Below are 9064 nucleotides of genomic sequence, written 5' to 3'. Positions count from 1 at the left end.
AACACCCGATGATTATCGAACTACAACATGCTTAGGAATCGATACGTTTAATCGACAGTTTTGTATAAGTATACGTCGGAAAACTCAAAACGATTTCGAAAACAAAAAATTTCAAATTTTTTTCAAAAGTACCTGGAGTGTTTAATGCACGATGACGGGGTCTCAGTGACACTAACTAGAGTCAAAACCGACACCGGACCAAAAACCAACTCAAAATTCAAATCCCAACTCCAACAACGAGTCAAACCGTGTCAAACACAAAAAACAAATATCACAAAGCTTCCATGTTAAGTATACCCGGTATACTTGAATGGTCAAGTACTACAATCATGCCATCCAAAACCTAGGATAGAATAAATCATGATTTCAAACGCGTGATAGTGACAAGACAGCTCGAAGACCCGCGAAATGGCTCGCGCCTCTTCGAGTAGCCCATGCGGTCACGTCGCTCAAAACGCACACAACCACTCAATCTTCTATAAATACCCCTAAAATGACACCATTTGAAGGTACGCGAGTGTCCGTCCTCTCATTTCTTCCTTAAAATTCTAGACTCGACTTCTTAAGTCACAAACCGACACGTGTTTTCGACCGACCGATTGAAAATACAAGCCATACACATTGTTTGGTACCATCATCGTGCATTAAATCACTTGACCGACCATCTCGACCAACTTCACACTCACTAAACTAAACAAAACACTCTTTACATTGCTAAAACGATGTTCAACCGAGTTTTACGACCTAACAAGTTGTTACACTTCCGTATGAGGGTGTAATAATCCTCTTATTTCATGTCTTTTTATCTGTTTTTATGACCTTAACATGCTAAAACTTGCATAACATAGTCCAAAATACCGATCGAATAAGCCAAAACCGAGTTTTGACCAAAAACAGAAGGCCCTAATCACCACTAGTTACCTCGCGCCTCAATGAGGTGTCCAGTTCAGAACTCAAACGTGTTTGAGTTCATTATTTCCATTTTCATTTCATTTTACAACTGGTATTTACCGTTCCAAATCATTTTTATGATAAACGTTTTAACCATAAATCATTTTCACCCTTGGTTCTTCATACTATGCCGGTTTAATCCGTGTTTCGGTGATAATATTTGGTTAATTACATTTTAAAAGGTATTTTAAAACCTTTTATTTCATTTCTTTACATTTCAAAAAACAATCATATTAGTCATACATGCAAAATCATCCTTGGTTCCACATACCATGTCGGTTTAAAACCCAAGTACGATGATAAACATTGACTAATTACAGACAAATGAACTTAATACAATTAGTTCATAATCATTTGTCAAAACTATTCATGTCAAGTTTGAAAAACCGAACCCGACATCGAATATCGTCAAATACAATGATGATTATTCGAGTCCCGTTCCTCACATTAACATAAAAGCGGTCTAAACGACCTTTTCAAACAAAGACGGGTTCAAACACCCCCTTTATAAACCATTTTACAAACGTTTTCAACAGTCAGGAGACGTCCTTTGGACAGTCAGCTGCCTCGCGCCTAAACAGGCCAACTGTTTTCATGTTTTCAAACCAGGACAGGCCCCCATTGCATCGCCTGATGGCTTTCGCCTCAATAGGCTTCCTGATGCAGGGCCTGCTTCCTTTCCAGCACTTGTCTAGGACGATCCTGACTTCGGTTAACCCGAATACAGGATGGATCAGATGGCAAGACTGCCCTTTTACTTTGTATTTGCAAAACTCCTTTCTAAGACAAATGGATCACGTTATGCACCATAAACCTAACTCGACAAATGGATGTTTAATTTCCGTCTTGCATGCAAATCAACACTAAATCCAATTTGACATCAATTACTTGATATTTGTGTTGGGAAATGTGTCCTCAACAATAGTGCGATCACATGATTTAAATATCATTATTAAATCTCATTTCAAGAATACGGAAGGGATGATACATTACATATATATAGTCAACTGGTCCACACATATCGGTAATGATTGGCTGGCTAGAGTTTGACATTACTGTCGTGCGACGGTGGTGATCAGTTGATCCCTTGAGGTCACACCTAAAGGACGATTCCCTTAATTGAAAAGGTTAATTAGTTGTATACCGATACAGATTAATTAATTCCTTAAAATTGAACAATTCGATTTGTGAGAAAGAGAATATTGATATCTTATTGTAATGAGATTAAATAAGATTTATTTTAGTAATAAAATGCTTTGTTGCTAAAATTATTTATTGTTTGAGAAACAATAAAGATAAGAATGAATGGTTAATTATAATTACAAGAAGTTGTGAATTATAAATCGTATGACCCATTTTATTTAAGTGATCAAGCATCACTAGTCAATTTGTTGAATGTAATTTAATTAATTTATAAAATGATATTTATGTGATAAATATGCATTTAATTAATTAGTAACATGTATCATACTACATGTGACATATTGTGTGACAAATGACAAATTGACAAAAATAAAATGGTAGTCCATTTTATACATAATGGACCGAAAATAGTGGGTGTGTTAGTGGGTTTTGGTTGTTTTATTTTATTTGATAAAATAAACATCATGATGACTACTCTTGACTAGCCTTACAACCTACTCCACTTTCTTACACACCTATATTTTTGATAAGAGAAAAAGAAAAGCAATGATGCTCCTTTGGGCTAGAGTTGGGCGGCACACACACTCTTAATTGAGTAGTGTTGGTTGCTTTATTTTTCTCAAATACTACCATTCATAAAACATGCAAGATGTTCATGTAGAATTTCCTCTCTTCTCTCTCTTCCATCTTCATCAAAAAGGATGAGATTTTAATCTAAATTGTTCATATAAATTACTAAGATTACTAGAAGTAGTATATGAGTATTAGTAATAGATTTTAAGGTAAACTACAATACAAACATCTAGTACATGTTTATTTGTGGGATTAAGGGATTGTCTTGGGTGCTACTAATTGGAGGGCTTCTAATTTGAAGTCAAGAATGTTCATCCATTAATGGAAAGCTCAAGAACTAACAAGAAGGAGATCTTGTTAGTGCCCATTATGACCGAAATCTTTATGGTGAGAAAATGTTTTCTTATCTTATTTTATTAATGTTTGCATGCATAAAATCCACATTTAATTTTATGACAAATTAATTTTAACATATATGAGTATGTTAGTATGTATATAGATCTACATTTCCTTCAATCGGTATCAAGAGCCACGGTTGTTTGCATGCAAATTGGTTAAAAGTTTTTCCAAGTTATAAGAATAACAAATAAAACTTGTAAAATTTGTGTTATTATGAGATATCACTAAATTAATCCATGCATGTTAATATTTCTGGTCCTAAAATGTTTTAGGATATTTTGGTTAATTTTACGGATTTTTATTGTTCATATTTCTCTATAATGACATTTAAATGTGATTTTATGAGTAAAAATGTCATTTTTGGTCGAAAATTAGCTATACTTCGAATTTTAAGTTGGTTTTTGGATATGTTGTTACATATATTATTTTGAGATAACCTGTAAATTTTCATAATTTTTGGACTTGTTATGCTCGAAAAATGAATTTTTCATTATTAAATACGGATTTAAGAGAAAAATAGGTTAATATGAGTTAAATTTCGAATCTGGTCATAGAAAATTAATATGTTGTCACATGCAATTTTACAAGATGTGTGTAAAATAATTGGCTATAAAGAAGTCTTTTAGCATGATTTATGAATTTTTGAAGAAAAATAGCATAAATAGTGACATTATTAGTGAAAATTAATAAAACATAATCTATGACTTAGGAAAAACGTCTAATGTTGCATTTTATTATCTTTTTCAGATCTAAAATTGAAAAGTTAGTGAAAATAATTTTTCCATGTTTTTATGATTATTTTATTATAAATCGATAAACCGCAACATTGTTTTTCCCGAAAAATTTCCAAATTTTTAACCTAAGATTTTGAACATTATGAGTGTCATGGAATTTTTCCAGAATGTTCATGAGTTTAAATTTCAAATTTTGAATTTATTTGAAATTTTTGATTTATTTGAAGTTTAATAGCTTATTTTTGTAATTTTTGGTCCATTTATGAACAATTTTGTAAATAAAGGTTAATTATGGTCAAATTATTAGTGAAGACTATATTTTGAGTCCTAAGAGGTTAGGGTAATTAACTTATGCATAAATATGAGTTTATGTATTTTTGTGATTATAAAATGTTGAAATCACGCAAATCCGTAAAAACCGAGTAATATACGATATTGGCTAATTAAAGGCGATTTAGCATAAAATTGAGCATGTTCATACATATTATAATGCTGCATTTTTCTTTATGATTGTCATAATTTTAATTTATGTAATTTTGAATTATGTAATTTTACTTAGTATGGCCTTAGATTTTAATTGGTATTTCCCAAAATGTATGGGAATACCGATTCGGTTGTAATTTTTATTGTGATCTCGTATCACCGTTTTGTAATTTAATAGATTTATTTTATTTTAAGTTACAAATGTATAATAGGAAATTATGTAATTTATTATGTAATTTTATTCATTCCGGAGTTCCAAAAGATGGATTTCTTCAAGAATGGCGATACATAAAGACGGTGTTACCTAGAGATGCGTGCCACAACCGAAGTTCAAGGGACCAATGGAGTTGGTTTCCGAATGTGTAATAGGTTAATAGTTTTTCTTTTTTAGGAAAGGCCATACTAGGATTTATTTATTTTTATGCTTGCATTTTATTTTATGTCGCATGCATCGCTAAATCGCCATAACTAAACATGCATCCTCTTTTTTTTTTTTTTTTTTTATCGAGTTTATCGACCGTGTCAATTAGAATTATCATAGTTCACCGCTTTAGTTCACTTAAAACGTGATAGATAATAAATTGACATGACCTCTCGCTAAAACAAACAATTGAGACATAGCCTTACCAAATAGTAGAAACCATGAAAACCTATTTCGCGAGGGAGTGCACTCGGCTACCCGGGGTACAAACCTTGTTACGTAGGGGAAGTGGGTGATAAATGTCTAATCCACCGAATTCATGTTGATGAGGGTTTCATCGGCTACCCCGTGCCTAAGTTAATGTGGGTTTGGATAATGGACACATTTATTCGAAATTTGGATTGAACTCAACAAAAGTAATTGATAAGGGTTTCATCGGCTAACCCGTGCCCTTGTTGATGTGTTTTGGGCTATAGATAAATATTAGAGTAATTTTATCGACCAAGAGTTCTAAAAGTAGAATCGATTAAAAGGTTAATCCACCGAGTTATATTGATGAAGGTTTCATCGGCTACCCCGTGCCTAAGTCGATATGAATGTGGGTCTTGGAATCATTTATCATAGTTGGGTAGAGGTCACTATGTAAATGCTTTACTTGTTTTTCAAGTATTAATAAAACGATAAATGTTAAGTTTTCCACTATTCCGTTGTTATATTGTTCTATTTCTTTACCACAATTCATATACGATATCATTTCGTTTTTGATTCAAATCTCCATTAAAACATCGTAACTAAAGACAAAATTTGAATTTGCTTCTAAAACCTCAAACGAACCATTACTAAGGATCTCTTGTTAAGAGTATAGATTAAAGTTATTCATTATCAAACAGGTTTTTGATTCTTGACTAACACATTTACTTACAATGGATTATTTTTCATGTACTTAAATGAATTAAGTACCTTGAAGCGATAAATTGTTTTGGTAATTAGTTTTGTCGAATTAAGTAATTGACCAAAATAACGCAACCACTTCAATGAAAGTTTTAAGACTAAAACGAACAAATGAAGAGTGAATCTTCATGAATTCAATTTTGCTTCTCAAAGCAAAGACTCATTGAATTAAGTGGGAGCATTCTCTTAAACCGTTAAGATGAGGACGAGGTTCAAGAAGTAAAGATTATAATGGAATTGATACAAGGTAATGTTAAAGGTAAAGTTGTTGAGAATGACGATACTAAACCTATCAAACCCGACCGATAAAGTTTCCATTGTCTTAAATGTTAGACACGAGAAAGGAAACTACCCCAAATTATTGAAGAATCAACAAGTTAGTTGTGGGACATCTAATTGAACCTTCTTCTTTAAATGTTTATTTGATTAAACATAAATTTTGCTAGTATTACTCCGTCAATATTAGAAACCGGTGGTGGTTTTCATCATTATGTTTGATACATAGGATGATTAGAATATGACGACTAGCAACAATGAAGTCGAGAGATAGAGTAATTGTGTACTCAATCTAGTTTTTGGATTAAAAGTTGTACTTAATTATGACTATTAAGTGCATTAACTCTAAATAAGAATATAAACTTGTTAAGATACAAAAGAGGTTTTCACTTTTGTGACCCTATACACCATGATTTGATGTATGGCTAGCCCATCATCAAGGTGATTATATTCTAAACCAAACTAGAATGATATATCATGAAGATGATGTAAGACTCAAATTGGTAACCCAAGATTAAACCTTAAATTTTGGAATGATGAACGCAAAGAGTTATCGAGTACTCTTGAAACCATTAGATTGTTAATGGTATATGCGTATCTTGTATTCAAAGCAAGATGTCTCGTGCTTTTTGGTTGAAAAGGAGATCGAGGTTGTAAATCATCGATCCAAAATAGGTTGATCATTTTCTTTTACCAACGATTTAAGTTGACGCTAGTATGTTCACTTAATAAGGTAAATAGAGAAATTTTTGAAGAATTTCAAAGAGTTCAAGGAATCACGATTTAGTCGTGATGGGATTATCAAAGTGAAGACTTTGATATAAGCCAAAGGAAATGTGATATAGTATCACAAGTTAATCTCTCTTAGCACACATTATGAAATAATGTGTGGGTGGATAAGAGATCAAACGCTATTCGATATGGTTTGGACTTCAATCAAGTTACTTTGAGTTACTTGATCCTTTTGGGGATTTTATCATTTTTGTCTAAATTATTTTTCCACTAAATCGAATCATATGAGAAATGAAATGGTAAGGGTACCATGGTTGTAAGTTTTCACAAGAAACAAATGCTCATTTTTCCCTTGCAATTATCACGAGCTCGACGGGTTTGCGGCTCATGAAGCTGTCTTTCTAAAATACAAGTTTATTTCTAGAAGACAGAGTGGGAGAAATGATTCAAGAGCCACAGAGAATGTTATGTCGCAAGAAACTGGTCTTTTCTTGGCTACATGAGACGTTTTGTGTAAGACATTGTTTCTTCAAAACCTAGGAGGTTAAATTCGTCACTTGTTAAAAATGATGAATTCATGCTACTTTTAAGAAAGCAAAGAGCTTATAACTTACAAAAGAAATTGTTTGATTCAAGTTGATTACTTCTAGAAAGTAATGAACGTATGACTTACATAAGAGTGATTAAGTCACAACTCAATACAAGGCTTAGAGCCATGAGAATCCGAAATAAAAGGCTTGATTAGTGACAAAGGGTTTTGCACTAATAAAGAGATATTTCAAAGCAAGATTGGTTGCAAAGAGTTTTGCACTAATTGAAATGCTTAAGTATATTTGGATCTTCTTAGGGATTGTGTTTCAATATTATGAAATACATAGCGAATGAATCTAAAACCCACTTCTTCAATAGAAGGAATGTATTCAATACATATCATGAGTTTAGTAGATTCTTGCAATCCTAAGATAATGTGAAACTTAAGAGAGGGTCTTAAGTAGGACATCAATGAGTTAGAATCAACATTTTGATCATGTGATAAAATATTTCTCGATAAGTCGAGAAGTTGTGGTTATACATGAAGTTTAGTGGGAGTTACGGAAATTTTAATTAGTCCGATATGTGGATGACATATTGATCATTAGGAATGATTTAATACTTTTGGAGTATTATAATACATCTTGAATATCCGGATTTATGAAGATAAATCCACATGATATTAGAGTCGAAAGAAGTCTTATGTTGATAAGATTCATGACTAGTTCAATTAAATTGAACATATTTGATTGATTTCATTTGCTTCCGCTGCCGAATCAATTAAAAAGAAATGATGTATAACACTTCATATGCTTTAAGTATGATGAATTGTTTTCAAAATCGAATTTAAGTAATCTTTACCAAGTGAGCTATAAAGATTACCCTTAAGTGCTTGCAGAAGCATTAAGGCTATGATGCAAAGTGTTTATGATGCAATATTGTGTAAGGGTGTTACACAAGTGACAATTGACAATTGAGATTGCGCATGGTTTCCGACAAAACCATAATCAAAACACATTAAGATGGTTAAGATACCATTGTGGCAATGTTTATTAAGAAGTAGATTTTCTAGAATCGTTCTAGGCAATAAAGAACAATGAGAGATATTTATAACGGAAATTGAGTACACTTGCGATCATGAGATGTGCAAGAAGGATGAGTCCCGCACACTGTGAAAACAGTGGGAGCTATTCTAAGGATAAAAGGCCTATGTCTTGATTGGATCTCGACACGTACTCAGAAAGTTTTGTGATGCAAATGTATACATTACAAAGGAAAACGAGTATGTAGTGAGGTTGAGTTGTAACACTACGGATTTTCCTTGGTGACTACTCGACCGAGTAGAGCCTACTCGGCCGAGTAGTGCTGAGGTTGTGTGTTGTTTTGGTTCTGCCGAGGAACACTCGGCCGAGTATAGTGAACACTCGACCGAGTATGGGACACTCGGCCGAGTATACACTTACTCGACCGAGTGTCCGGTTTGGCGGAGTGTTATTTTTGACGGTTTGATTAGGGAGCGTTTAAGATTTATTTTATATCCGCGTCAGTTTTCAAAATATCATTTCTACTTCATCATTCTTACGTAACCCTAATCTCTCCCTAATTACTCCCTAATCACCTCCTTTGCTTTGTTGATTGCGAAACCTTCGAGTCCTTACGTACATTTCCTCATCCTCTTTTGTTGGTAAGTGTTATTCTATGTTGTTTGTATTCGTTGGGGTTCTTTGTATGTTTACGGAATTGGGGAAATATGGGGATTGTACAAAGTGTAATTGTATTATGTGATTATTGTTGTAGGTGACAATGTGATATTCGTTATGCATTTGTATGGTTGATTGCAGCGTAAGCGGATTGCTAAGGTAGGGTTTCC

The sequence above is a fragment of the Silene latifolia genome, chromosome 3 (assembly GCF_048544455.1).
Source record: "Silene latifolia isolate original U9 population chromosome 3, ASM4854445v1, whole genome shotgun sequence".
NCBI classification, from domain to species: Eukaryota; Viridiplantae; Streptophyta; class Magnoliopsida; order Caryophyllales; family Caryophyllaceae; genus Silene; species Silene latifolia.
The sequence above is the reverse complement of the archived record's forward strand: the minus strand, read 5'-3'. Positions refer to the sequence as shown.